Source organism: Ambystoma mexicanum, chromosome 6q (assembly GCF_040938575.1).
Source record: "Ambystoma mexicanum isolate Mex_15411 chromosome 6q, UKY_AmexF1_1, whole genome shotgun sequence".
Lineage (NCBI taxonomy): Eukaryota > Metazoa > Chordata > Amphibia > Caudata > Ambystomatidae > Ambystoma > Ambystoma mexicanum.
In genome coordinates, this window is record NC_090937.1 from 282,259,135 (window position 1) to 282,286,594 (window position 27,460).

Genomic DNA, 27,460 nt, shown 5'->3' on the forward strand with positions numbered 1-27,460 from the left:
TTAACCCGCCCGGTCGCCCTATTGTGTCGGGCTGTGGCTCTATTCTGGAGCCCCTCTGCAAGTTTGTAGACCATTTTCTCCAACCCATTAGTACACAAACACCTACATACCTAAAGGATACGACACACACACAATCACAGTTTTTGAGGGCCTTGCCTTTGGCCCCGCAGTTCAGTTTTTGGTGACAATGGACATTAAGTCCCTATATACGAACATCCCCCAAGCTGATGCTATTGAGTGTGTTTGGGAATGGCTCTCTGCAGACCCTACCCCTTGCAAACCCCGATTAATTTTGTTTTGGAATTTATGGAGATAGCACTATGCAAAAACGTTTTTACATTTGACAACACAATATACTTGCAGACTAAAGGAACTGCTATGAGCGCGGCATTTGCCCCTAGCTTGGCAATCCTGTATATGGCCAAATTCGAGAACGACCATATTTTCTCAGACCAAAATCAGTGGCAGGCCCAGATTAGCAATTGGCATCGTTACATCGACGATGTAATTTTTACCTGGACGGGTACGTACACTGAACTGAACACCTGCAATACAGACATACATTTCACTATTGATCATAGCAACACTGAGATTAACTTTTTGGACCTAATCATCAGACACAAAGAGGGCACCTTACAATGCAACCTTTACCGAAAAACCTACAGACAGGAATACCCTCCTACATTACACCAGTAACCACCCAGCACACACTAAAGATAATTTGCCCTACGGACAATTTCTCCGTATTCAGAGAAACTGTACCTCGGTTACTGACTATAAATGTCACTCTGAGGCCCTCTCCGCCCGCTTGCAAGCTAGAGGCTACCCCAAAAGACAGCTCACACAAGCAAGCAAACGAGCCCGCAACACCAATCGAGATAACCTCATCCATCCAGAACGGAAAGATACTTTACCCACTGAAACACGTATGACACGTGTTATCACCTTCGGTATACATACGGCACAAATAAAGAAAATTGTCAACAAATCCTGGCATTTAGCATGTCTGAACCTGCCAGAGGAGCAGCCCCGAGGTTCGCCTACAAACGTTCCAAAAACATTAAAGAACATCTGGTACACTCTCTCTACCAACAAGATACCACTAGCGGGAGTTCTCGCACCCTCCGCCCCCTACAAGGTCACCATCCATGCGGCAATTGTGTTGCATGCCAATTCACCAAGAAGATGAAAACCTTTCTCATCGGTGAACGACAATGGACCCTTAGGGATCTGTCGAATTGCAAAAGCAAAAATGTAATCTACTGTATTGAGTGACCATGTGGCCTCAGATACATAGGCCAGACCACCAGGGCAATCAATATTCGCATCTCAGAACATCGTTCAAAAATTAGATGCAAAAATCTTACCACTCCCCTAGTGGAACATTACCTTGCCTTGAACCACACTCCTAACGACATTCTGTGGTGGGTGGTGGAAAAAATTAAGGGTGGGCCTGATATCCAATACAGTCTTCTGAAAAAAGAATCTAGATGGATTCACCGCCTAGACACATACCATCATGGCCTGAACGAGATCTTTCAGCCTCTCATTTAAGCCAGTTTTAGAGTGGGGAACCAGTCCCCTTGATCCTCAACAAACAAAAACCTTGTCACCCCTCCCCTTGGGCTGCACATTTCCTGACGTACCCCGGTGTACATAATCATTATTTTGCAACACTGTTTCCCCTTTTTTATAGCTGGAGTGCACCCTGGAACACCTGCTTTACATACAGGTACTCCTACACCAAACCCACTAGTTTCACATGTTTTCGAGTACCCACACTATAAATTGGCCTCTGAGTCCGAGAAGCCATGTGTTTACAGACATTACAATTACATGTGGACCCATACACGAGGTTCGTTATTTATTGAAATGAACAACCACGTGCTGGGACTTACTTAAACAAACCTATCCTTCATGAGGGATGACCTCCGGACTCACAATGAGCGTCAGTATTAACCCCCTCCGGTTTGGTCAACATAAGGGTTTCCATGGCAATCAAAACAACAAAAATACCCTGAGTGAGCGCGTGCACGTTCTGTATACGATTGCGCTTCCTGATCACTCGGGATTGGCCATTGCCATGGCGCCTCTGCTTCCACGTACGCGTGGTCGTTAGGGACGCTTCTATATAGATAACGGCACTCCCCGCCCGCGTCTCCACAGACAACGCCCAGACGCGTTAGAGACAAGCCGGACAGCCCGCTCTTACTACACAGGAGGCACAATCGAGTCCCACAATTAGGTAAGGAGATCCCTACGGTCGAACTCTTACCGCACACAGATGTTCACGTGGTGTTGCCCTTTTTACAAAATGGTACCCCCATTCTCTGGATCAGGAGTTTCCTTCATAGAGAAACGTACAGCATGCCTGCACACAAGAAGCAAGTTCACATAACTGAACCTCCCCCTACCCCTTTTTCGGCTGCACCTTGCCACAAACTAAGGTCCACAATGGAATATACCGCAAAATATGTTTTTCAACTTTTTGGTACGCACATTCCCTAATCGGAATTCCATGGGGTCACCATTATTAAACCAAGATCCCACGCATGCTTGATACTGATACGAACATGCACGGCAGCCTTGAGATGACTGGGGTTTTCTGCCACCTGTATTGAAAGACTGATGCCACCATTGAACCGTACTAGTTCACTGTTTTAAACTTGAACATATCCAACGGTCCTTTTGTGCAACTCCATACATGTGCATATTACATTTAATGCATGTACTAACTTCTGTAGCTAGGACTTCACCTGTCAGGTTTGGCCTTTCCCCTCACTCTGGTTATTTCCTCTTTTCCCTGACCCACCCAGGACTCTTCTCAGTAAATAGCTTTCTGGCAAAAAAAATATTCGCATCAACAACCAACTTACCAACTAGTGGAGCACATTCATCTACCTGGCAGGTACCTCCACCATGAGTATTTTTCTTTGCATTACTGGCCTTCTAGCCATTACTTTTGACTGCCCTTTTAGGAGGCCACTACAGTACTATGGATCTCGAGCAACTTCCGATCTATTCCTCTACTGTCTTTCTGTTCCCCACACAGCACTACCGTGTGGATTACTTCCACTGTCCGGGCCCCAGTATACCTCAGTGGGACCCAGTTTGATGATCCTCCATGCTCAGCCTTGGCCTCTTAGTGACTGAAAACCGGTAACTTAGGATATATAGCACCGGCAGGTAAGCTTCCAGCACGGTGCAGTGAGAGTACTTGCACTATCATTCATGCCCAACAATTGTTGGCAATCTATAAATTTACTCACTGGAGTTTTCTATATATATTGCAGGGTCGCCCCTACAGAGCCCTGATGAAGGCGGACGCAATTTACTGAAAATCTGCCGAAACGTGAAACCCACGGGGAACACTTGAATATCACGGTTCCCCGTTGTTCCAGATTCTGTTTATTCAGTTTCTGCCACGTTGGCTAAAAGATATTTTGTTTTCCCTAAGACCCTGTAACATTAACTGTTATATTTAAAAGGAATGCCCAATATGAATAGGAAATTATTCCATAATTAGGATTTCTTTCGTTACTTGGGCAAATTTATAGCCCCTCTGTTTCATTTTTCATTTTTTCTTCGGATTCAATCATAAAGCACTTATGTGACCATATAAGCATGTATATTTACTGTGCTAATGAAACAATAATTGAGATTTATCTGTATATTAACCATGCAGTATTTTATGTTGACTTCACTGTTTACATTATATGTTTCAATTGTCTTTTGATGCCTTTGTTACTTTTACATTTTTTACATATATGTCGCATTTCCCAGTATTATATTTAATTTTATGCACTATATGTTCTTCTTTATGATTAGCAAATAAATCATTGTTTTCTATTTCCTGTACCTTCTAACACAGTGAGTGGTTAGTACTTTTTTGACTTTCTCTTATGGATCTGCTACTTAGGAGACCATACCTTGGAAATACTTGTGGACAGGCCTAAAACTCTGTATCTGTCCAACAAAACATTTGCCTAGAGCATTTCATTACCAGTAAGGGTACATTCATTTGTTTATACTTCGCTCACTATGCGACCTGTATTTAGTACAGAAAAAGATTTTTTATAAATCAATTCATGATACATCCCTTACATTGCCAAAGGCCCGTGACACACAGATAAGTCCCTTTTTGCCCGTATCTCAAACTTCGGGCCTACAAAAAATGCCCTTAACGGAATGGTTTATATAATAAAAACCAGCTACCACTGCAACTACGGAGTAACCCTTTCACACCTAACCCCTTAGGACGCACGCCTAGAATCTTGCTATGTTGTAACCTCACATGGCCCCCACCCGAACAATAGCATGCCAGCATGACCGTTGTACTAGCGGTGGACATAGCGGAAAACAAGACAAACATTATATGCTCTCCGGGCGCGGCGTCCCTGAAAGCACGTGTAACGCAATCCCCCAACAACCAACACAGCAATGGTCTACATCCTCGAACCTGCCTATGGCGGGGAGTTCATGCGGCGGTGCCGGCGTTTGCCAGATGGGGTAAATAATATGGAGCTTTAACAAGTTAGCATTGCATCATGCAGTCGCATACCTTAAAAGCCCCTGCAAAAGTGGCCCCCCTAAGGATTGAACCCATGATCCTGCAGTTATTAGAAACCGCCCAGCCAACTGAGGTACCACGGCAGCCGGGAGTCCTCAACCTCCTTCTCAAGGAATGTAAACATGCTGAACAAAGCCTTCAGTGCAACCCAAACAACTTCCTGCAACCTCCAACAAATTGAATCACTCATAAAAATGTATCCGACATATTTGTTCAGAACGCATTTACCAGCGTCCGACCATAACCCCGTGGCAGCACATTGCAAATGGTGCGGCGGACGAGCAAATTAATTGCAAACCTGTTCAAACCAGTAACTGTGACACGAATGCAAAAGCAATAACAGATTAAACAGGTCACTCCGAGGATAAATACTTTTGTTTGTCAAAGGCAAGCACGTTACACATGGCATGGAAGCATTCCTAACACTTGCGACCTATTTGTTCTAAAAACATGTAACATCAGACCATACTACCTGAGGCAGTACATTGCAAGTGGCGCGGTGGCCCGGCAACAATGCACACAGACAAACTAACTTACACCGCGGCAGTGGTCACACATGGCGCGGCGGCCAGGCCACGGTCATAAATCAAGGAAACTACAACGCAGCATTTCGTTGAAAACCGTTGCACCACCCTAAGGCCAGATCATAATACAGTGGCGCGGCGGCCACACAACGTTCATAAACCTGCAAAAGATTTAAATGGAAACGCATGTAAAACCTCAGACAAGTTTACCCCGTAATAACAAGTGGCGCGGTGGCCCGGCAACAGTGCACACAGACAAACCAATTTACACTGCTGCAGTGCCTCACACGCGGCGCGGCGGCCAGGCCACGGTCATAAATCAAGGAAACTACAATGCGGCATTTCATTGAAAAACGTTGCACCACCTTAATGCCAGATCGTAATACAGTGGCGCGACGGCCACACAAAGATCATAAACCTGGAAATGATTTAAATGGAAACGCATGTAAAACCTCAGACAAGTTTACCCCGTAATAACAAGTGGCGCGGTGGCCAGGCAACAATGCAAACAGACAAAATAACTTACACCGCGGCAGAGCGTCACACGTGGCGCGGCGGCCAGGCCACAGCCATAAATCAAGGAAACTACAACATGGCAATTTCATTGAAAGTGGTGCGGCTGTCAGTCCAGGAAAAGTAGAAACCCCTCAATCATGAGGCAATGGACTTTGTTGGCCGAAGACCAACCGCTTCATGTGTTTAGTATTAGAAATATATAGCCATAAGCTTGACTAAAGTGCAGCCATTTTGAAGTGACTGAAATTGACATTTTGTTTTCTAACGTTTGCCTTTTGCTTTCTGTTAAAACTGCTTTGCTGAAAACTTATTCTGCTCCACTAGTACATTATTGTTCATGCATAACGCAAGGTCGCGAGAGACTTGTTGAAACATAACGCAGCAACCCAGACAGAAATGCCCGGTCTCCTCCCTCACAAGTCCTTGGAAGTAAGCAGCGAGGCATTTTAATCAGTACACAGGTGCCAGCTAGTCTCGTTAATACAGTAGAAATGTTAGAAGCGAACATTAAATGGCTTTAATTATGCTCTTCTTTGCGGCCCACCGTCCTGAGCCCTGTAGAGCCCTGGAGAGCAAGTTGACCCCCAGTACACAAATAGAAACTAGGAGATAGCGAGGCCTGGAATGTGTCTCTCCCCTGCACGCAGCTTGCTTGCAGAGAACAGAAGCAGTATGTTCTTATAACAAAGAATTGTGTCTGCAGGCTCATGAAATTGCAAACTGTTGCTAAATAAATGTCTGAAGGTGTCATACTCGTCACAATTGTCAATCATCCTACCCAATTCAAAGGAAATACATTATGGGTGGTATTGAATGTGTCACCACTGATCGTAAGATGCGTGTTTTGTATATATGTAACTGTTGTACGATTCTCTCTCTCTTGCGTCCCCCAGGGTCTGGAAAGACACGTCGCGGGGCCTGGGACCCAGTTGGCCAACTGAGACTATTTGCTTTCCAATAAACCCTAGCTTTTGGGAACACAACCTCATGTCTGGTGTATCAGTTTGTGTGTGGTGATTGTGCCTTGCTTCCATACGTGAGGGTCCCTCAGGGGCCCCTTCACGGCGGCCACGAAAACTGTTAGAAATGTACCAGACCATCCGACAAGATGCCAATATTAACTGTGGTAGTTTATTGCAAGTGGCACGAGTCCATGCAAAATATTTGCTTGAAAACATGTAAGAACCACGTAACCGACAAGAGTGCGCCAAGCGGGCAACTAACAGCAATGGCAGAATATATAATCCCCAGTCATGGATAGCATATTTTGGGCCACGCCAGCTAGCACGGCGGCCAGCGAGCACCCCCCCCGCAACGCCCCGATAGCCAGGCGCTGGTGTGCACCCAATACTTACCGATCCTAGCCGATGGCTGTGGCAATGGACTGACGTAATGAACTGGAACACTGGACCGATGTGGATCAAAACAAGGCGGGAGCTGCTGGACAAAGAGACTGATTTCCTGCAGCTCCCACATTATATGCGTCCCCCGGGAACCTGCCCAGAAGTCAGGCCCTGGGGGACACCTCTTCCGCCTCCCCTGGGGAGGAAGAGTAGAGGCTGGCCACCCCCGGAAGGTGGTGGCCAGAGGGGACAGCCTGCTATGTAGGCTGTCCCTTTTTAACCCCCTGCGGGGGTCGGTCCGCCTCTGAGCAGTGGTAGTGGCTCAGCCCGTTCAGTAGCAGAGGCCGGTGAACGCATGAACAGAGAGCTGGGGGGTCGTTCCAGTACAGTCCAGCGCAGCCGAGGGCGTGCAAGCCAAGATGTCGAGCATATTAAATACTGACCGATGGAAAACAGGAGCAGGCGGCCCCCCGAGGATCCAAAGCGATAGGAAGAAGATATAACACATTTGAGACAGCTATAAAGCTGCACGGTTCTCGCCAGGACTATAGCCTCAATGTACTGGGGCATGACAATGCACAATTTTTTAAAATCACGTCAGCCCGGACCGCATCCACATAATGTGAGCTCCTGGCTCAGAGATGGGGCCAGCAACACTAACACAGGCTGGGGTGCGGACATACAAGTAAGTCAGCGCCGTGTGGGGAAGATTGATGTGCAGAGGCCCAGAGAAGGCGTAACAGACTCTGGTAGGGAGAATAAGTGCTAAATACAACTTCCCCTGGAGTGGAATAATCTAGATGGGGCTGATAGTTTAGGGAGCCCAGGCATAGAGAGGTCACTGGAGAAAGCACTACACAACACCGGATAGTAGCCACAGAAGAGGTTGGAATTACGACGGGCGCTAAACGGAACTAGGAAGAGATTTGAGCAAAGTGGGGGTGTCAGTGCACGGCGGAGGACTGGGCAGGCTGGGGCACTGTCACCAATCGCAAAAAGGCCCCCACCGGAACGCCTACAGATAAAGGAAAGATTATCTAGGTGCTGAAGATACAAAGGGGCAGGTGGAACTCCCCCACCACATACTGTGCAGTGACATTAAGCCAGGCAAGGCACAGGAATATGGGCAATGGGCGTGCGGAACGGCAAGACGGCGAAGAGACTGTCCAACACGGACGTATAATGAGGAAGAAACTGAAACACACGTGATTTAGTGCAAGTGAGTGCTACAGCGCATAGGGGCGGAGGCTGCAAATACAACAGCACAAGAGGTACGTGAAGAGGAGGCTCCTAGGAGAAGCGTCCAGCAGATACTGGCGGCTATAGTGGAACTAAAGTCAACATTGGAATTCAAGATTTATGCAATCAGTATAGATGTGAAACTCTTGAGACAGGATATCAGGTCACTGACAGAATGCACAGGAGTGCTAGAGAAGGAGGTGAAGGCTAACACAGGTAGTTGCAAGGAAAACTCACAGGAAGTCTCCGTACTGCAGCAGCAGATGAGGAATCTCGAAAGCAGGGCTGAAGAGGCAGAGGGTGGAGCGCGATGGAACAATATATGGATTGTAGGTCTTCCGGAAGTTGAGGAGGGTCCATACCCGACAGACTATATCGAGAATATGCTGTTGCAGGAGATAGGAGCCGAGTCCCTCACCCAAAGGTTCACAGTTGATGAGGAAACCACCGCTGGGAGCCCGGCCTCAGCCGATAATCGCCAAGATATTGAATTACAAGGCCAGAGAAAGGATCCTGGAACACTTTCAGAAAGGAGGAACGATTAGCCGGGCATCAGCGTTCATCACGGCATACCTTGATAATACATTCCTGGTACAAAAACAAAGGATGAATTATGTCGCAGTCAAGAGGAGGTTACGCGCAGCTAATCTTAAATACATCTTATTGTATTTAGCAAAAATGAAGGTCCTACATAAGGTCCTACATCACCAACAACATCCACATCCATAATTACACTTAAGATGCCCTCATAGTTGTATATTTACACCTACATCATATTAAGTCACCTTTTGCCGCATTGGTCTCGTGGCAGTTGTAATCTACAATTCCGTACCGATTGCAATGTACCCAAAGATGGCAGCCATTTAACACGGCACCGGAGTGCCTGCCCGACTTCCCCGTTTACTGGGGCTGCCCTTCCCATTGGTCCCAGCCACTCTTAAAAGGGCCAATAGGGAGCCGGCAGGTGAATGCCGGCCTCCCACCAAAGGCCCACAGACAAGGCCCTGTGAGTGCCGGGACGTCCTACAACATATCCAGGTACTGTACTAAGTAACTCAGTAAACTATTACTCCTCATACATTCTAGATGCCCCTCTACAGTATCTGCTCCCATCACTGGTATTACTGCCTCTTTTGTGTCTGCATCGTCTTTCTCCCCGCCACTTCAAAGCAAGCCAATTTACGTACATTCATTGTGGCCACATTGACTACTACTCCCAAAGACTCCCTAGCCTACCAATACCTGCACAGCGAGGGTCCGCCACCGTCTACAGTGCATACTTGATTAACAGAACCACAATTGTATTTCAAACTCACAATTGTCACAGTTTACGCTGCGCTGCACTATGCACCCGGCACTGATTCTCATACATTTCGGAGCTTCAAATTGATTTGAACTAACACTACTAATTGCCTGCAGTTGCACCCAGCGTCATCTAATGTCTCAAGTTATTGATGTCATTTTAAATCTACACAGCTGCTGCTCTATACACGGCATATACATACTTCGCCTCATACTTTTCTTGCCAACACAATAGCCATACCCTGTTAAAATGTGTATACTCGGCTAGCACACACCGTATCATGATTTCACCCTATACTTACTGAAGTTGAGTACTTACTGATGCCTATCTTGTGATTGATCCGCCGCCGTTAGTCACTGGCCTTCGCCACATATGCTTATGCCTCTGTACCCAATATGAGATCATTTATTTGACAATTGGATATCAGTACTAGCTAACCCACCTCACATTGCGCTTTGACCACTGCACATTTTTAGTTCAAATTGCAGCCTGTGATTTTACGTATCGTGATCCACCCTCATTTCATTATTGCCTAACTAGCTTGTTAAACGACTACGCTGTTTGAACTACTGAATGTACTGTAATAAAGTGACCATTTATCTTGCCTAGCTAGCCATTGCCAACTTGACATTTGCACCTGTATATGCTGGTGATTTTCACCTATCCTCTGCAAGTACTGCATTTTGTCCTACAATATGTTACTGTATGGCCCCTAGCATTTCTCAAACTGATACCATAAGCCATCCACTTATGGTCAAGACCTATGCACTATAAGAAGTTGCACACTTAGGTACCTGATCAACCCCCACAGAATAGCCATGTTGTAATCTCACCAAATACTACTTCTCATCATAAATTGCCTAATCTATTGTGACCTGCCATTACTAGCATCCACTATAGGCAATCCTCTCCTGTTACCCATGGACACTTTAACTAACCCTAGGGTACTTGCTACCCGCTTAACTATGGCATCTAACCTCCCGCCATCAGCACTTATACCTCCATCCACATTCCTACAACCACGCTCACACTTAGAACTCTAACCATCATCAGAGATTACCACCATTAGGCTTACTTGCTGAATTCAAAGCCTAATACCCAACCAACCTACCCCCTCTTGCCACCCGAACTTTGATAGGTGCTATATCGCCCCTAGGCAACACCAATCACCGAATACACCATCCACCCGCACCGTCACCATTGCTCACCACTCCTTCCCCTTTACCACTCAGAAACCATAGACTTTGCTCGAGATCTCTACAACCACACTATACCCCTACCAGCAAAGTTAGCATCTCAGCTTCCGTCACCTCAGCTAACACAGCTACGTCACCCCATGTTTCCAAAAACAACCTTAGGTCACCTAAAGCCAGCCAAAACAACACCACACCTATCATTAAAGCTGGTCTTATCAATGCCAGATCACTACCAGGTCATGCCTATGACATAGCAGACTTCCTCACACTCCAGGACCTTGACTGTATTGACATTACAGAGACTTGGCTTCATTCTGAATCAGGCCCATCACTAGCTCTTGCCATCCCGGATAACCATTCTATCATCCGTTCAGACAGAGATGCCAACGCTTCTAAAGGAGGAGACATTGCATTCATCTACAAAACTGCATTAGGCTTATGAAATCTCAATAACCAAACCATGCCTTCAGCAGAACTATTCTCTATCAAACGGTCTCTACATCTACTATCACAATCCATCTGATTTACCGCCCACCAGGCCCGCCCACCACCTTTGAAAACGATATCTCCCACTTGCTATCATCTAATACTAAAAGCAACTCTCAAGTCATCATCTTGGGTGACTTTAATTTAGGTTTCCAAGATCCTAAAGACCTTAAAGCTTGTGCTCTTACGGATACAATCTCTGAATTAGGGTATACACACCGGATAACCAAACCTACTCATAATAAAGAAGAACGCTAGATTGGTTAGCGGATCTAAACTGCAATATTGACATACTATCTAATACACCTTGTGCCTGGACCGTCCACCACTTAATCTCATTCATTATCAAAGATGCCGTACTACCTACTCCTCAATCCCAAGCGCCAGCCACGATGACCAGAAATAAACATAATCTAACCCTAGATAAACTAGTACCTTTATTACAACCTATCATTCACCCAACTATAGAGCACTCAGTCCCATCAGCTCTAGTAGACCTGTACAATGAAACTATGCTCAAGGCCATCAATACTATGGCGCCCCTTAAACTACGTACAGCTAAACTTTTTTTTTTAAATATATTTTTATTTTATATAAACCAAACAACAATACAACAGAACATAGATAAACACATTTAACAACAAAAGCACTGCAATCCCCATCCCTCCCCCCCTATGAGCCTGTATGGTGTCCGCCATCGGTATCCGCTGCGAGCGGAGGGGCGTCATCGCTCTCAGATTCATTTTGAGCCGACCCTGTTCCAAACAGCTCGGATATCATCAATTTCCATGCCGCGAGGGAGCACATTTCCTCCTCCTCCCCTGCAATACTGGTATCCCGCCACACCGCCGTCTCGGCCTCCGCCCATTTTTGGAGATCCCTCCACCAGACCTCCACTCGTGGCTTATGACACTCCTTCCATCCCATGGCAATCCTACGTTTAGCAAGCACATAAGCCAAATCTTTCAATTTCTCAACATGTCTGAGTTTACGCGTTCTGGGATATCCCCCCAGTAAGCAGGCCCAGGCTGAATCCACTTTGAGCGTGATACCCTTTCCTGCCAGCTTCTGCGCCTACTTCACCCCAGTAGCCTGCAATTACTGGGCACGCCCAGAACATGTGTATCATGTCTGCATTCTCCTCGTCACACTTGGGGCACGCCTGGCGTCCAGTGTCCCGAAATTTGGATATTCTCAAGGGGGTCATGTATGCCCTGTGCGTTATATAAAGCTGTATTTGCTTAAACCTGGCATTCCTCAATACTTTTTTATGATACCCCAAGGCACGCTCCCACAACCCATCTGCCATCGGGGCCCCCAACTCTGTTTCCCATTCCAGTCTCAAGTGCACTAAATCACTACCAACCTTTGTCATCAACATCTCGTACAACCTAGAGACCTCATGCCCGCCCTCCGATGTGTCGTATAGTATCTCCACCGTGGCGTCCGGTTCATCGGCCAAGGTAGTTTCAGGCCACCTACTCCGGATCTCCTGCACTATCCTGTGATATGTTACATATTGACCCCTGTGCAATCCCGACACTGCCTCTAGTTCTTCGAACTCCATGATGGTCCCATCCTGCCAAATATCTCCCATGGTGACCAACCCCACTGACTCCCAGTATGTCCGGATGATTGCTCTGAGCTGCCCGTCTCCTTTCGCCAGTGCGACCAGTGGTAACTGCGGCACACACGGCAAAGGGTTACCCATCATCCGGCAGGCCCGTCGCCACATGTTCCGTCCCAAAGCTAGCATTCTAGGACGTTCCCTCATGCATGCATTAGTCACCCAGATCACCTCCCGCAGATAAAAAGGGGAACAGTCCCTCCCAAACAGCCTGTGTTCAGGGGTCTCGTCGTCAGAGAGCCACGTACAGCTAAACTTAGCGCTCACCTCAATAACTGGTACACTCCTCACCTAAAGACTCTTAGGAAACTAAAAAGAACGTCCAAAACACTATGGAAGTGTACACCATCATCAGCAAATGAGGACAATTTCATTGCAGCTTCATTTAACTACAAGGTAGCCATTGTCCAAGACAAAAAAAAAAGATAGCTTTAATGATCACATTTCCAAAGCTACGTCCAGTACAAAGGAACAATTTAACATCTTGAAAGAGTTGGAATCACCTGCACCACCTCCTGATACTTGCACTAAAGATGCCCTATGGTGCACTAATATACAGAACACATTACAAGACAAAATAACCTTTCTACAAAATAAAATAAAAAGCAAAAAAAAACTTATCTCAGACACTGATGCCATTCAGGTATCACCCTCTCACACTAGGAATGCTTTGCCCCAATTTAATTTCACTCCCCTATCCATCAAAGAAGTTGAGATTATTATCATGCAACTCAAACCATCCAATTTCAGGGAGATACCTGCCTAGCCCCACTTATTAAGGAGGCCGCGAAAGAACTGGCTCTGTTCATCACTTCTGTCATTAATGCATCATTCAAATCCAGTATAGTACCTAATAATCTCAAAGACGCCAGGGTACTCCCATTGCTAAAGAAACCACCACTAGACCCCAACAACCCTTCAAATTACAGATCCATCACAATGGTTCCTTTCTTGTTAAACATTTTGGACCGAGCTGCTTATTTGCAGATACAACTTCATCTAGAAGACAACAACCTGCTAGGACAGACAATCTGGATTCAGACCTAGACCTGGGACTGAAACAGCTCTTTTCGATTTTAAGACTCTAATCCAGACTTTGAAAGACAAAGGAAAACTAGCCTTGCTTCTCTTATTTGACCTATCAGTGGCATTTGATTTGGTGAACCATAAAATCTTATGTAAACATCTCTCATCTGCCACCCACTTCTCTGACCAAGCAAACGCCTAGATAGAGTCCTTCCTTAACAATAGATCCGTGAGGGTCTTTGCACCTTCAGCCTCTGCCTCACCCACCGCAGTGACCTGCGGCATTCCTCAAGGGTCATGTGTGTCCCCTACTCTCTATAATGTGTTCACTAAGCCCCTTTTTGATAAACTTGACTATCTGGGTGTTAGATACACCAATTACGCGGATGACACCCAGGTACTAATTCCTATCACTGGTGATCACATTGTAGACAGTAAGACCCTAAATGACATTTACCTCATTATACAAGCATGGATGGCGAAGCACGGTCTCTGTCTCAATGACGAGAAGACAGAGCTGCTTCTCCTAGGATCCTCAGCTAACCTGAACAAACTGAGTGCGTTATTCACCTCCTTCAATATAGATGGCAACATAATTAAAGTTGCCAATGCTGTGAAAACACTAGGAATCTACATTGACGCTGCACTCACTCTAAAGAGACAAACCAACACTCTGGCATCATCCACAGCTCATACCTGCAAGATCATTACTGCCTGCCGCCCCTATTTAACTAAATAGTTGCATCACAATAGCTAGAGCACTAGTCTTATCTAAGCTCGACAATTGCAATGCACTCTATTTGGGCACCTCACAACAAAACCTCAATAAAATGCAAGTTATGCAAAATAATGCCATTAGAGCAGCTTTAAACATCCCCAGGACACAACATATATCTGCAACCAGACACGTAATAAAATGGCTTAACATTAAGCAAAGAATCGACCTTAAAACACTATCCCTGATCAATAAGTGCTTATCCAACCAAGCTCCTACCTACCTAGCCAACACCGTATCCAGACAATCGTCTACACGGCGGACCAGAACAGCCCAGTCGCACTGCGTCACCATTCCACGCTTTAAACAACAACGCACAGGTGGGGTTAGCGTCCCAGTCCCCAGTCCCTGCTGCTAAAAAATGGAATGCTTTACCAATATCTCTAAGAGAGGAACCATCATTCCTCCTTTTCCGGAAAAGGGTCAAAACTTGGCTCCATGAGCAAGACCTTAATCTAATCACATAACTTATATGCCAACTGGATCACTTTCTGTTGTATTTATGGAATGTTTTCCCTGACATTACTAACCTGATGTACCCTACTATTGACCTTTGTATATTTGTAAATCCTTGTATTGTTTTCCTGTCTGTATTGTATTTCCTGTATGAAAAGCGCCCTGATGACCTTGGGTTTGGCCGCTATACAAATAATAAACTAAACTAAACTAAAGACTGTGCTGTGTTTTTCGAGACTCCTCTGGAAGACGTGCACAAATGGATGGACGCTATGAACATGCCAGTGGAGAAAGAGGGCCAGACGAGCAGCGAACGTGATAAGTGAATCTGCGTTGTTTAATTAATGAATACATGAGCCACACTGTGGCAATACGTAATGATCCGACAGGGACATTCGAGTTGAACAATTGAATGCTAACTACAATCAGCATAATGCAAGAATCACTGGTGACACTTAGTCCTAAGTAACACCAAGAATCATACTATCACCTACGTTAGTTTTGATGAGACAAGTAGCGGAAGTGATAAGTGAATCTGCATTGCTTGAATATCGTACACTTGAAATGTTCGGCGGCCACTGTATATGGATTAGACATTGAACTTCGAGTTAGAAAATTGACTATTCATATACAGCTAGCTAAATGCAGGAGACGCTGGTGCCGCTTAACTTAAGAAGGCACCAGGATCACACTATCACCCACATTAGGTAAGATTAGGCGGGATACTAGTAGTTCAGTATGCTCCTGCTGCACTCCGAATACCGGCAGTTAAGCTGGGATTGGAGAGCGATGCAGGGATGCCTGAGCCTTGAACTAGAAGCTGGGCAAATGTTGGGAACAGTTAGGGAGAGGGAGGGGGGGTAGTTAGAGGAAAGTTGGCCTACAGACAAGCACAGCAAGAAAAGGGTGGAGAAGACCACTGGAGGATGAAAGTGCTAATAGTAGCCTGGAATGTTAGAGGGTTGAACAGTTATATAAAACAGAACAGAGTGATGACATATTTAAGACGCCAACAAATTGATATAGCCCTACTTCAAGAAACGCACCTGACCAAAGACAGACAGGACACCCTGGTACAGAAATGGGGTGGGGTGACCTTGGGTTCCACGTACTCGGCATATGCCAGAGCAGTGTTGATATGTGTGGCACCGACAGTCCCGTTCAAGGTCCTCCAGACCCACCTAGACACAGATGGTAGGATGATTATACTCAGGGGGAGGGTGGAAAACAGGGAAATAAGTGTTATTAATACCTATGCACTTAATCACAACACAGCTGCATATTTCTGTTCCTTGTATACCAAGATAAGCCCGTACAGGGATGGGGAAATAGTATGGGGAGGAGATTTTAATCGTATCCTGGACCCGGTAATGGATAGGTCGGATGGTAAATTTGTTCATCCAGCCCCTGTAGTGAAAGCCTTAAACACGTTGCTGCACACATTCAAGTTAGAAGACGTGTGGAGAACAATGCATCAGCAGGACCGGGTATATTTTCATTATAATGTCCCCATGAGTGGTGTCCAGACATTTGGTCGACCTAAAACTGGTCGAATGACATTTGGTCGACGCAATTTGGTCGAAAACCAAATGGTCGAATTTTTGTTTTTAATTATATATTTATTTTTTGGGTTTTCGTTTTTTACAAAAATGGGTTTTTAGAAAAAAAAAGGGGGTGGGGGGGGCCCCCCAAAAAAAAAAAAAAAAAGTGAAAATAAAAAAAATAAAAAATTCGACCATTTGGTTTTCGACCAAATTGGTTCGACCATTTGTCTGGTCGACCAATTTTTTTCGACCAAATGTCTGGTAACCCCCATGAGTCTCCACATGTGGTTAGATTATGTGTGTCTGGGAGGAGAATTGCTAGCAGAGTTCACACGAGCCGACTACAAAGCTAGGGTCCTCTCAGACCATTCTCCTCTGGTTGTCTGCCATGTTGCAAGTTCTCCCCCACCCCTTAACCTCCCCTGCCGAGCCAGGATTCGCCTTGGAGACTTAGGGTGGAAGCACTCAGAGATACAGGGTTCCGAGAAAATCTAAGAGAGGAGGTGCAGGAATATTCAAGCATAACAAAGGCAGTGTTAAATCGGCAGGTACATTGTGGGAGGCTTTTAAAGTAGTGGTGCGGGGTGTGGCCATGTCAAAGTCGAAAGGAATTTAGGATGTTATTATACAGGATTTACAGGTGACGGAGGGAAAGTTGGAAGCTAAAGCGCGATCGGGAGATAGGTCCCTAGCGGAAACACAGGAGGCGACCTGCCTACAACAAGAATGTCGGAAGCACTGGGATAGGTTAAGCAATTTAAGCTATAGGAAGTACATTGAGAGACAACACACAGAACGCGACAAGCCGGGCAATTGCTGGCCTGGCTCTATAAAAGCGGGAACCAATCAGAGCAGTATCAGAAATGGATGGAGGGTTGCACAAAACACAAGAAGGGGTAAACAAATGTTTTTTTGAATATTACAAGCGCTTGTATGAAGAAACCTCAGAATGATACGAGGCAGAAATACAGGAAGCCTTGTCCGAGATGAGTCTACCCAAGCTGAGTGCAGAAGAACGAGACAGGTTGGAGGTCTCTGTTATGATAGAGGAACTAGAGTAAGTGATTAAAGAACTGCCGACGGGCAAAGTCCCAGGGGCCAACGGGGTGCCAAGTGAATTTTTATAAACAATACAAGACAGATATCCTGACTCCACTGCAAGAAATGCTTAATGAGTCATTGGAAATGTGCAGATTGCCCGGATCGTTACGAGAGTGGTTGATAGTCCCCCTTCTGAAACTGAATAAGCCAGATACAGACTGTGGCTCGTATAGACCCCTGTCGCTGCTGAATCAGGACGGGAAGATACTCACATCGGTGATGGACCTCAGGCTCAAACCGATCATTAGCTAAGCTTATACATTCGGATCAGACTCGCATAGGAATATTGTCATCAATTTGTGCAGATTGCACCACGTGATAGATTGTACTCAAGACGATGCATGACAATGTGTGGTGGCATCGTTGGATGCAGTCAAGGCATTCAATTCGGTCTGATGGCCATGGCTGGTGGTGGTGTTGGAAAGGTTTGGTATTGGTACATGGGTACGGTTGTTGTATAACAAACCAGTAGCCTGAGAAAAAACGGGCACAATTATCTCAGAACAATGGCAACTAAGTAAGGGTACAAGACAGGGGTGACTGTGGTCTCTGATGCTCTTTTCTCTGGCATTGGACCCGCTAGCGGTTTACTTGCGGGATGAATATGGGGAGGCAGGGATAGAAACACAGGAGGAAGGCATTTGATCTCATTGTACACTGACGATATGCTTCTTTACTTGCAACATCCTGAGACAAATTTGCAATATATTCTAAGTGTGATGGAGTGATACGCCGTCTTATCAGGTATAACAATAAATCCACAAAAGTCAAGTCTGTTCCCATTAGGTGGATACATTGGAAAAGTCAGTGCGTACCTTGCCGGTGCTGCCGATTAAATGGGAAATTTCCATATCTTTCTGGGCTAGATTGCCATTATCCATGATGGGACGAGCAGCACTGTTGAAGATGGTGGTGCTCCCGAGACTCCTTCACTTTTTCACAAACGTCCTTTTTGCGATACTGAGGTCGTTCTTCAATAAACTGCATAATATATGCCGAAATTTCTTGTGGCATAACTCAAGGTGCAGAGTGGCACTTTGGAAGCTCCAGCATGTGTATGAACTAGGAGGTATAAAACGACCAAACTTCGAAGTGTATTTTGCGGCTAGCCAGCTCCAATTAGTGGTTAAATGGCTATGGGACGAACAGACACAGGAGTTGCGGCTGTTGCAACCAACAAGGACCCAGTTCTTTCTAAGTGAAATTATATGGATAAAGAACTCCCACACTAAAGGCTCGCCCAGGTTGATGAGATTGGGGTGTGTTATGTGGCGCAGAGCCTGTCAGTTGATGGGGAACATAGCACCATATTCCCTGTAGATTACACTTGTGGCATTAGAAGGGGTGAGTGACCAACTGAGGCTGAATGTGAGAAAATATTGGGAACCTAAAGGGTGGCGACATCATGAGACCTGATACAGAAGCGCGTGTCTAAAGGATTTGGGGAGTTGATAGAGGAAACAGGAGTGCATTCGGGGCAACACCTTACACACGTCAGCCTGCTGAGGAATTTGAGAATCAAGTGGCCGGACACCAGAGCTCCGTTACAGATAGATGATACGATTGAAACATTTTCTGATGTGTCAGAGGGTGGGCACGAAGTCTCGTGAATATGAGTCTGTTGATGTCCAAAGAGGTGAGGGAGTTGGAGCAGACAGGACAACCAATGTCAGATGCGATGTGGAAAAGAGCTATGGTGTACCACAAAAAGGTATCCAGGAGTACAAGACTCCACAGATTCAACTATATATAATCCACAGAGCATATCTATATATATTTTTTTTTAAACTTTATTTATTGTGCTTGACATAACAATAGAAGAGCGAGCAGTAAGTAGTGATCAGCAATTACAGAAATGACATCAATAATTGGTGTACAGTATCAACAATCAAATCGAGGGGGCACTGGACCAGCCATCATACAAAACACATTTCTGACACAACATTTAGGGCCGTTGTTCAGGTGGAGACATTAATAGGGGAAGACAGCTCAATTGAACTGCCATCCTCATTAATCGAGATAGAGGAGATGTAGGAGCGAAACAGGGACCAGACATTTCTGGGTTTGGACATTGGGGGTTGCTGGGCCGCCCATGCCTCCTCCGTGTCGGAGGCCCAGGTCACGGCGGCCAGCCACTGTGAGTGCGTGGGCGCTCGGGGGCGAAGCCAACACAGCAGGATACAGCGTGCTGCGAGAAGCATACATAGCCCCGGCAAAATTTTGAAATCCCGGCCAAGACCAGGAAAATCATGAAAGAGACATTTCAGAGGGATGGGGTGATTTCGTGGTCCAGGATAGCAGAAAGCGTGGAGCAGATCTCTGCCAAGAACTGGTCAAGGCAGGGGCAGGACCAAATCATATGAATGCAAGTTGCATCCTCGGATCTACACCTCGGGCACCTGGGGGAATGATCAGTTGACATACGGTGCAATCTAATTGGGGTGTAGTGGAATCTGTGTAAAATTTTTAATTGAATACGTTTGAAACGGGAATTAAATGACACGTTGTGAGTGCGAGCACACATACGCTTCCAGCATTGGTCAGTCATATTGATCTGTGTTTAAGCTTATCAAGCGGGGGGGAAGCTCTGGCCTGTAGTATAGTGTACAATCTGGAAACCTTCCCTCTGGTGGCTGTAGCGTTCATGATTTCAGCCAAAATAGGGTCGTCAGGGGGCATAATGGGAAAAATCAGCAGAGGCCTGAGTATTGGAGCCAGATGGATGACCTTCGTCGTAGAGTCTCCGGTAGGTCCGACCATTCCAGAAAGCTACCTTGATCGATGACATCCTGAATCGTTTCGAATCCCGCCTCCGCCCAGTGGCATACTACGGTCGAGGGAATGCAGGGGGCTCCCGAGAGGAAATTCCAGAGTGGTAGACAGCTGTGAAAGGGGCGAGAACCACTGGACAGCGTCCAAATTTTAGATAAAGCAAAGAACGTCTGGGTCCAAAGGGCTACATTTGAGGTTAGGGGGAGAAAGGACTAAAGAGCGAATATTTCGTTCTCCGACCGCACGCCGCTCAAGTCTTATATGTGGGGGGAGATTCCTATCCATATCCTGTCTGCTAAAGGTTCAATAGCTATGGTGAAAATCAAGGGGGAGAAGGGACAACCCTGTCTCGTGCCTCTAGCTACATGAAAGGGGGGCGAGCATCTGTCCTCTTTACGGACCCTGGCCACGGGATCCGAATATAACAGCTTGATCCAGGAAAGAAAACAGGGCTCAAAGTTGCATTTCTTGAGCACCCGCCAAAGGTAGTTCCATGAGATGGAATCAAAAGCCTTCTCCATGTCGAGGGCTTCCGCCACTGCCCGAGTGTTGAGGTCGATTCAACTGATAATGTTAAAGAGACCGCGCAGGTTGAGTGATGTGGATCTGCCTGGGATAAATCCCGACTGGTCTGGGTGAATAATGTGGGGCATGTAAGGGGTCAATCGTTGGGCCAGAATTTTAGCATAAATCTTAACATCACAGTTGATGAGGGAGAGGGGCCTATATGACCCACATTGAGTGGGAGGTTTGCCCGGTTTGAGTAGAACAGTTATAATGGCTTCGCGGGGGAGGTCAGGGGTGGAAGTATACCCATCTTGCAGGATTCTTCCCATAATGCCAGGAGTTGGGGGACCAGTCAGGATTTATACTGTTTATAAAATTTGATCGGGAGGCCGTCAGACCCAGGGGCTTTACCTGAAGCTAGTGAATCAATGGCTTTTGATATTTCTTCGCCCGTAATAAGTATGTCTAGACAGGTGCTAGTTGCGTCAGAGAGAACAGAGCGGGGTAGACTGTCCAAGTATGCGTCAACCTCCGACAAGGGAGCGGTGTCGACGTTTGTATATAAGGATTCATAGAATGATTGGAACTGTGCGTTAATATCCTGTGGAAGAAGGGTCAAGGAACCATCAGATTTTTCTATAGCTGGGATATGCAGAGATCCCGTTTCCTGGTGGAGGAGTCTGGCCAACACGCGGCCAGGCCTCTCACCCTCTCCATATCGCCGAGCAAGGCCGTGATTATCAATGCATTTCCGTTCCCTTTCAGCATGAGCGCGGAATGGGTCTAATTCTACACCGATATTGGCAAGGGTATCTGGAGACAGACTGGGCATAATGGATCTTGAGGGAGGAAAGTGCTGCTTCTCTCTTCGATATGTCTCTTTGAAAAACCTTGTGGATCCCGGATTCCTTGGAGATGGCTATACCCCTAATGTAAGCCTTGAACAAGTCCCATAGAGTAGCTTGTGTGGGGACCGACCAGGTATTTAGAGCAAAATACTTGTCTATGACAGATTCCAGGTCTGCATTGAAGGCTATGTACGATAGAGATTGTGGCTTCATTTTCCACCAGCGGTTTTTATTATGATTGGTACCCCAGTTAAGGGAAATGGTCACTGGGGAATGATCTATGTATGTTGTGGGAAGGATTGACATATGTGTGATGTTTGTAATGAGTATATCAGACGTCAGACACCTATCTATCCTGGAATGTGAATCATGAACAGAAGAGTAAAAGAAATACATTCGGGAACCGGGATGTACTAGTCGCCATGCGTCCGAGACCGCCAACTGTGACAAGGCATGCAGGATTACTTTGGCAGCTCTGGAGAGCTGACAAGGTCTGGTGCCCGACCTGTCCCAATCGACGTCAAGGATCATATTGAAGTCCCCACCCCAGAGGATGGGTACCAGGGGGAATCCGGCAAGTAGATTAGCAAGGTGCGTATAGAACTCAGGGTCGTCCGTGTTGGGCCCGAAGACATTAAGTAGTACAATCTCTTTGTTGTGTAGCCTGCCATACAGCAAAACATAACGTCCCAAGGGGTCTATGTGGGACACAATGTGCTGGAACTTAACGCTCTTATGAATCAGGACCATGTGTTAGGCAGAATCCTGTGCAGTTCCCTTAGGGAGCACTACAGAAGATTAAGACTACAGGTATGAGCAATAAATCCCCTTTGGTATCAGTCAGCACCACAAAGATTTAGTTGGTAGCTGTGGCTAAGCAGGTAGACTTATCTCAAGAAGGAGGTGATGTCATGATGCCCGCTCCCGGGGAGCCGGTTCAAGCCCTGCGTCCCCGAAAGCGGACATCCAGTCCCCAAGGAAGGACCCAGCAACCCCATATAGGGGCCCTTTGGACAGTGTCCTGGCGCCTATGGCGCCAGGCTCATAAAAGACATCAGTCCTGGCGCCATAGGCGCCAGGCTCATTATGGGTGTGCTTGGGTGCACTTACCTGATGCAGACCATGCTGCAGGATCCCGGCCTCCTTGAGGCCTGAAAGGAACTACTTTACCTGTGGGACTAATTTACCATCCGGGCGTGGTCAGGGAAGGATACATACCTGATTGGAGGAAGGATACATGATGCCCCTGGGCGACCGTGCGCTCTACAAATTTAGGTAACATAACATAACATACATACCTGGAACTTCTTCCAAGGCTATTTAAACCCCACTCGAACAGCCACACGTGCTTCGCGTTGTTCTGCATCTAGCAGCTGGACGCTCACCGTGTCTGCTCCTGCATCCTGACTTCTGCCACGCCTGCCAGCATCCTGGATCACCTGCAAAGGAAGAGAAGAAGAGAACAGAAGAAGGAAAAGTCCTTACCTGCTAAATCCGCATCCCAGAGACATCTCGCCGACAATCCTGAAAAGGAAGACTTTAATTTAAAAGCTCATCGCGTCGATCGCTGCAGCGCCGCATTCCACTCACCTTTACAGGGCGCCTCCATGTTCAGCAGCGATCATCCGGATTCGCAGTCACGCCCCAGCGCGCCTAGGGAGAAAAAGACCAGAACAAAAGGTGAGAAAGAGAAGGGAATAAGGAAAGCTAAATCTCCATGTTAAGACTTACCTGTTGATTCATTCCCTCTTCATTTCGGGTCCGCGCCGCATCCTGGCATTTCCGGACACCGGCCCCTAAGGGGAAAAAGAGACATCAGCGTTAATGAGCAAATGAAAAGACATTACCAAAAAACGCTCATTAAAGACTTACCTGATTTCTACAAGGATTTCACCTCTCATCTCGGGTCGGTGCCTGTTCCCCGGCATTCCGTACCCCTGCCCCTATGGGAAAAAAGACACTAGCATTAGTACATTAATGCATGGACACAAGGGAAACCTCTTATCAAAAAACTTACCTGGAAGCCAAGCAAGTTTGGCTCTCACCAATCCGAAAACCCAGTGAAGTAACTGGATACCAACGCGCCCCTGCATCAGAAGCAGGATGGAGAGCTCGTCCTTCCAGACCCTAAGGTGAGACACTACGAGAAATCACAGAAGGGTTTCGAGGAGGGTGAGAGGGGAAAGTGGGAGGCCGATTGCATTACCCCGCAGACAGTTAATCCCCTATTTTCGCCTGCAGAAGGATACTTCTGCGAGCCAGACAAGCCAGATTTGGGGGCCCGGTCCAGTCCGTCTTCCGAACCCTGCGGATCACCTTAGAAAAGGTCACACCAGCGCGAACCAGGCCAGCGCCTCTGTGGGAGTCAGGTGAGCGTAACAGGTGAGCAGTATTCAAGGTTTACACAATAGGGCTACAGCACTATGGTACAAGGAAACACTGACCAAAGCTTTGTATTAAAAATAATATATATATTTTTTTTTACACACTTCTAGTTCAACACATTAATCACAGTTAATAAAGCAAGTTAAAATCAGTCAAGAAAATTATACACAACTTCCTAGTTAAATTGTAGACAAGTTTGAGCAAGAGTGAAAACTGAGTAAAACGGCACAGTGAAAACCAAACACAAATGGCACTCTAGCAATTTCTCACGAGGGGGGGGGGTGGGGAGTACAAGTTATACAGGAATATATTCTTAGGCACCCTAGCAACACTTCCCAATACGTTTGTGAACAAGTTTAGGCAAGGCAGTACTTTAGCATAGAAAATACTTAAATGAAAACCGAGCAAAATGGCACTTCACAAGTTTTAAATGTGGGAAGGAAAAGGTGGTTATAAGAATTAGGTGCACCAACACAGTTCTAGTTGAGAAGCAATCTAGAGAGGGCAGTTCTAACAAATTCAGCCAGAGTCAATAGCCCTGTGCCAGAGTAAGTGGTACAGGGCAAAGAGCCCAGGAGCAAAATGTTCTTGTAGCTGCATTCAAGTCTTTGGTTAACGATTCGAAAAGGTGGATGCAGGAGGTGAAATACAATGTTAGACAATAGGGGCGGCCAACCCAACAGGTAGGTAAAGGATTTAAAACACCTTTAGCGCTACCACACGAAAAGGGAGGCCTGGCGGAACAAAGTACCTTAAAATGAAGAAGAGGCTCCTGCGGTGGCGGTTGTTCCTAGTAGTTCCTGCAGTTCGGGGAATCCAGCAGAGGAAGAGAGGCTCTCGTCGTGGAGGAAGGTTCGAGTTACTGCACTACCCAGGGATGAAACCAGCTGCGGTGCTGCCCAACGAATAAAAGGTAAGCTCCTTTAAATCGCAGTCCGGGTGGACGGGTGCCTGGCTATCCGGTCTCCAAGTGCAGGCAATGGCGATTCGATCAAGGCAAGTCCAGGAAGGAGATTGGCAAACTGGTTGGCCCCACCAGCTCAAAGGAAGAAGGCTCTTTCAGATGAAGATCTCCTCTCGTCGTGTGGAGAAAAGTGGTGAGACGCTGCAGCAGGGCTTCAACGGTGGTTCAGTCGTTGCAGATGTCTTTGGCTTCTCTCCTCTTAGGTTCCTCAGTTCCAGTGGTGACGTCTTGCTCTTCCAGTCCTCAGGACCCTGCTTTTATGCAAAAAGATCCCCATTCATACAGCCTAGCTGTCACTCACACAGTGGAGTGGTCATCTTGGCAGGAGACCCTCCAGCCTATCAGGGCAGAGTGCGACATGAGTTACCGTGGCAACCCTGTCCATGGGTCTGTATTGCTCTCCCCCAAAGTGCACGGAACAACCATAAAGCAACAATGCAAATATAGTGCAAATACTTTGAACGTAGACAGACACAATAACTCACAGCCACGCACTCTTAGAAGATAATCAGCTCTTATACGGCTATTTATTCAAAGCTTAAAAGTACATAGAAATAACTCACAAAAATAATATGGACATAAATCACAGAAGAAATAAAGAATTCAAAAGGAAATACATCACCGTGAGCGTAACAGGATTCCTCATCTCGTCCAGAAGCGGCTGGAAGACCCCGGGAACAGCCTGGCCGAGAGCACCACAGCTCACAGGAGGGCCGGACGTAAGCGTCCTTCTCCGGTTGAAGTCTCACCTGACCACCTCCGGGCTTCCGCATATATACACACTCCACAAAGGGGAGTCAATTCTCGAACCTTCTGGAAATTGCACTTGCGCAGTTGAGGAACAGCCGTCGGTTGCCAGATGGGTCAATCGAGAGCTCCCCCCAAGAAGCGCAGTGCCTCCCTTCTCTAAAAACACGCTCCACGGAGAACAGTAGCAAACCATAACAAAGTTAGCTTTCCCAGCAGAAATGTCCTTGACCGCATACCAGGTTTGGAAAGAATGTTTTTCTCAGCACCGTGAATCTAACACTCAGCAAAATGTGTGCAGCTTTTCACTGCGGCATGAAGTAAATATCCATCATGGCTCAGAGCGCTCCCAGAATGCATTGCGCACCAGCGCCATTTTAGATCAAGCATAACAGGGTCCTACTCCCCATCCCACACAATGGACCCATCCCAGATTCAGTGGCGCCGAAAGGAGGGCTTCTTGGCAGAATCCTGCCAAAAGGACGAACAAAGGATCCCCGACCTGGGTTAGGGGTTGAGAGAAAGACACGAGAAAGAATTTATATAAAAGTTCTGGCAAATAAAACCTACCGGAGTAAAGTTAATATAAGAATAAACCGGCGGTATGTTAGAGGCTGTCAGTAAATGTGGTAGCCTCGAACAATGTGAAAATCCCATAGGGAAATATTTGCGGTCGAATATTTTTGGTAGTAACCACTGCCACCAGCCAGAAACTTTTGAGAGAGGGACTGTATGGTACCCTCTCGAAAATGAACATAAGGGAAAACCTATTAACCCTTGCCAGTACTGTTGGGGAGAATTCTCATTCAATGGCTAATTTCTGTTACCTAGTGAGTCCCCCAGCAGCTTTGCTGGATCTCTGGAGTTATTTTTTCCACTTGGTAAGATTATACCCCTTTTTTCCCACTCATACCTGTGTTTTGCCATGTGTATTTCATCTGTTTTTGTGATTGTGGACTCTGGAGTACACCACTTCAGTAGCCCCCTTCTTTTGTGTGTTACACAGCACCTTCAGTGCAGGGACACCGGGTTGTCTTTTAGACTTCCCACCGACTCCATTTCTGAGGAGGACTACTGTCCCCCAGAAAAGGGTAAAGTTGCCATTAACTTTACTTAGTCATTTAACCACAGATCCAGTACACCCCATCTTACATGGAGTAATGGCAAGGGTTAATCCTAAGCCCTTTTTATCTGTACCTCCTAGAGCATTGTTTCGCTCTTTTAACATTTAGACTTGGCTGGTGGCAGTGGTATCTACCCTAACTTTACTACCGCGATTATACTATATAAACGTGGTATTGTTTTAGGCTATTATATTAGCCCCGAACTTAAACCCGCTTGACCAAATACTTTTTCTTTTGGCTCCGGTCGGGTATATTCGCCATTTCTTTTTTTTGTTAAAGTCCTTCTTGCGTTTTAATTTGCGTGGCAAACCAGGTTTGCCTTCTTTGTTCACTGTCTTTTGGCGGGCTTCTGCCAAGAAGCCCTCCTCCAGGCGCCTGGGTGTCTAGGTGGGCTGAATGTGAGGAAG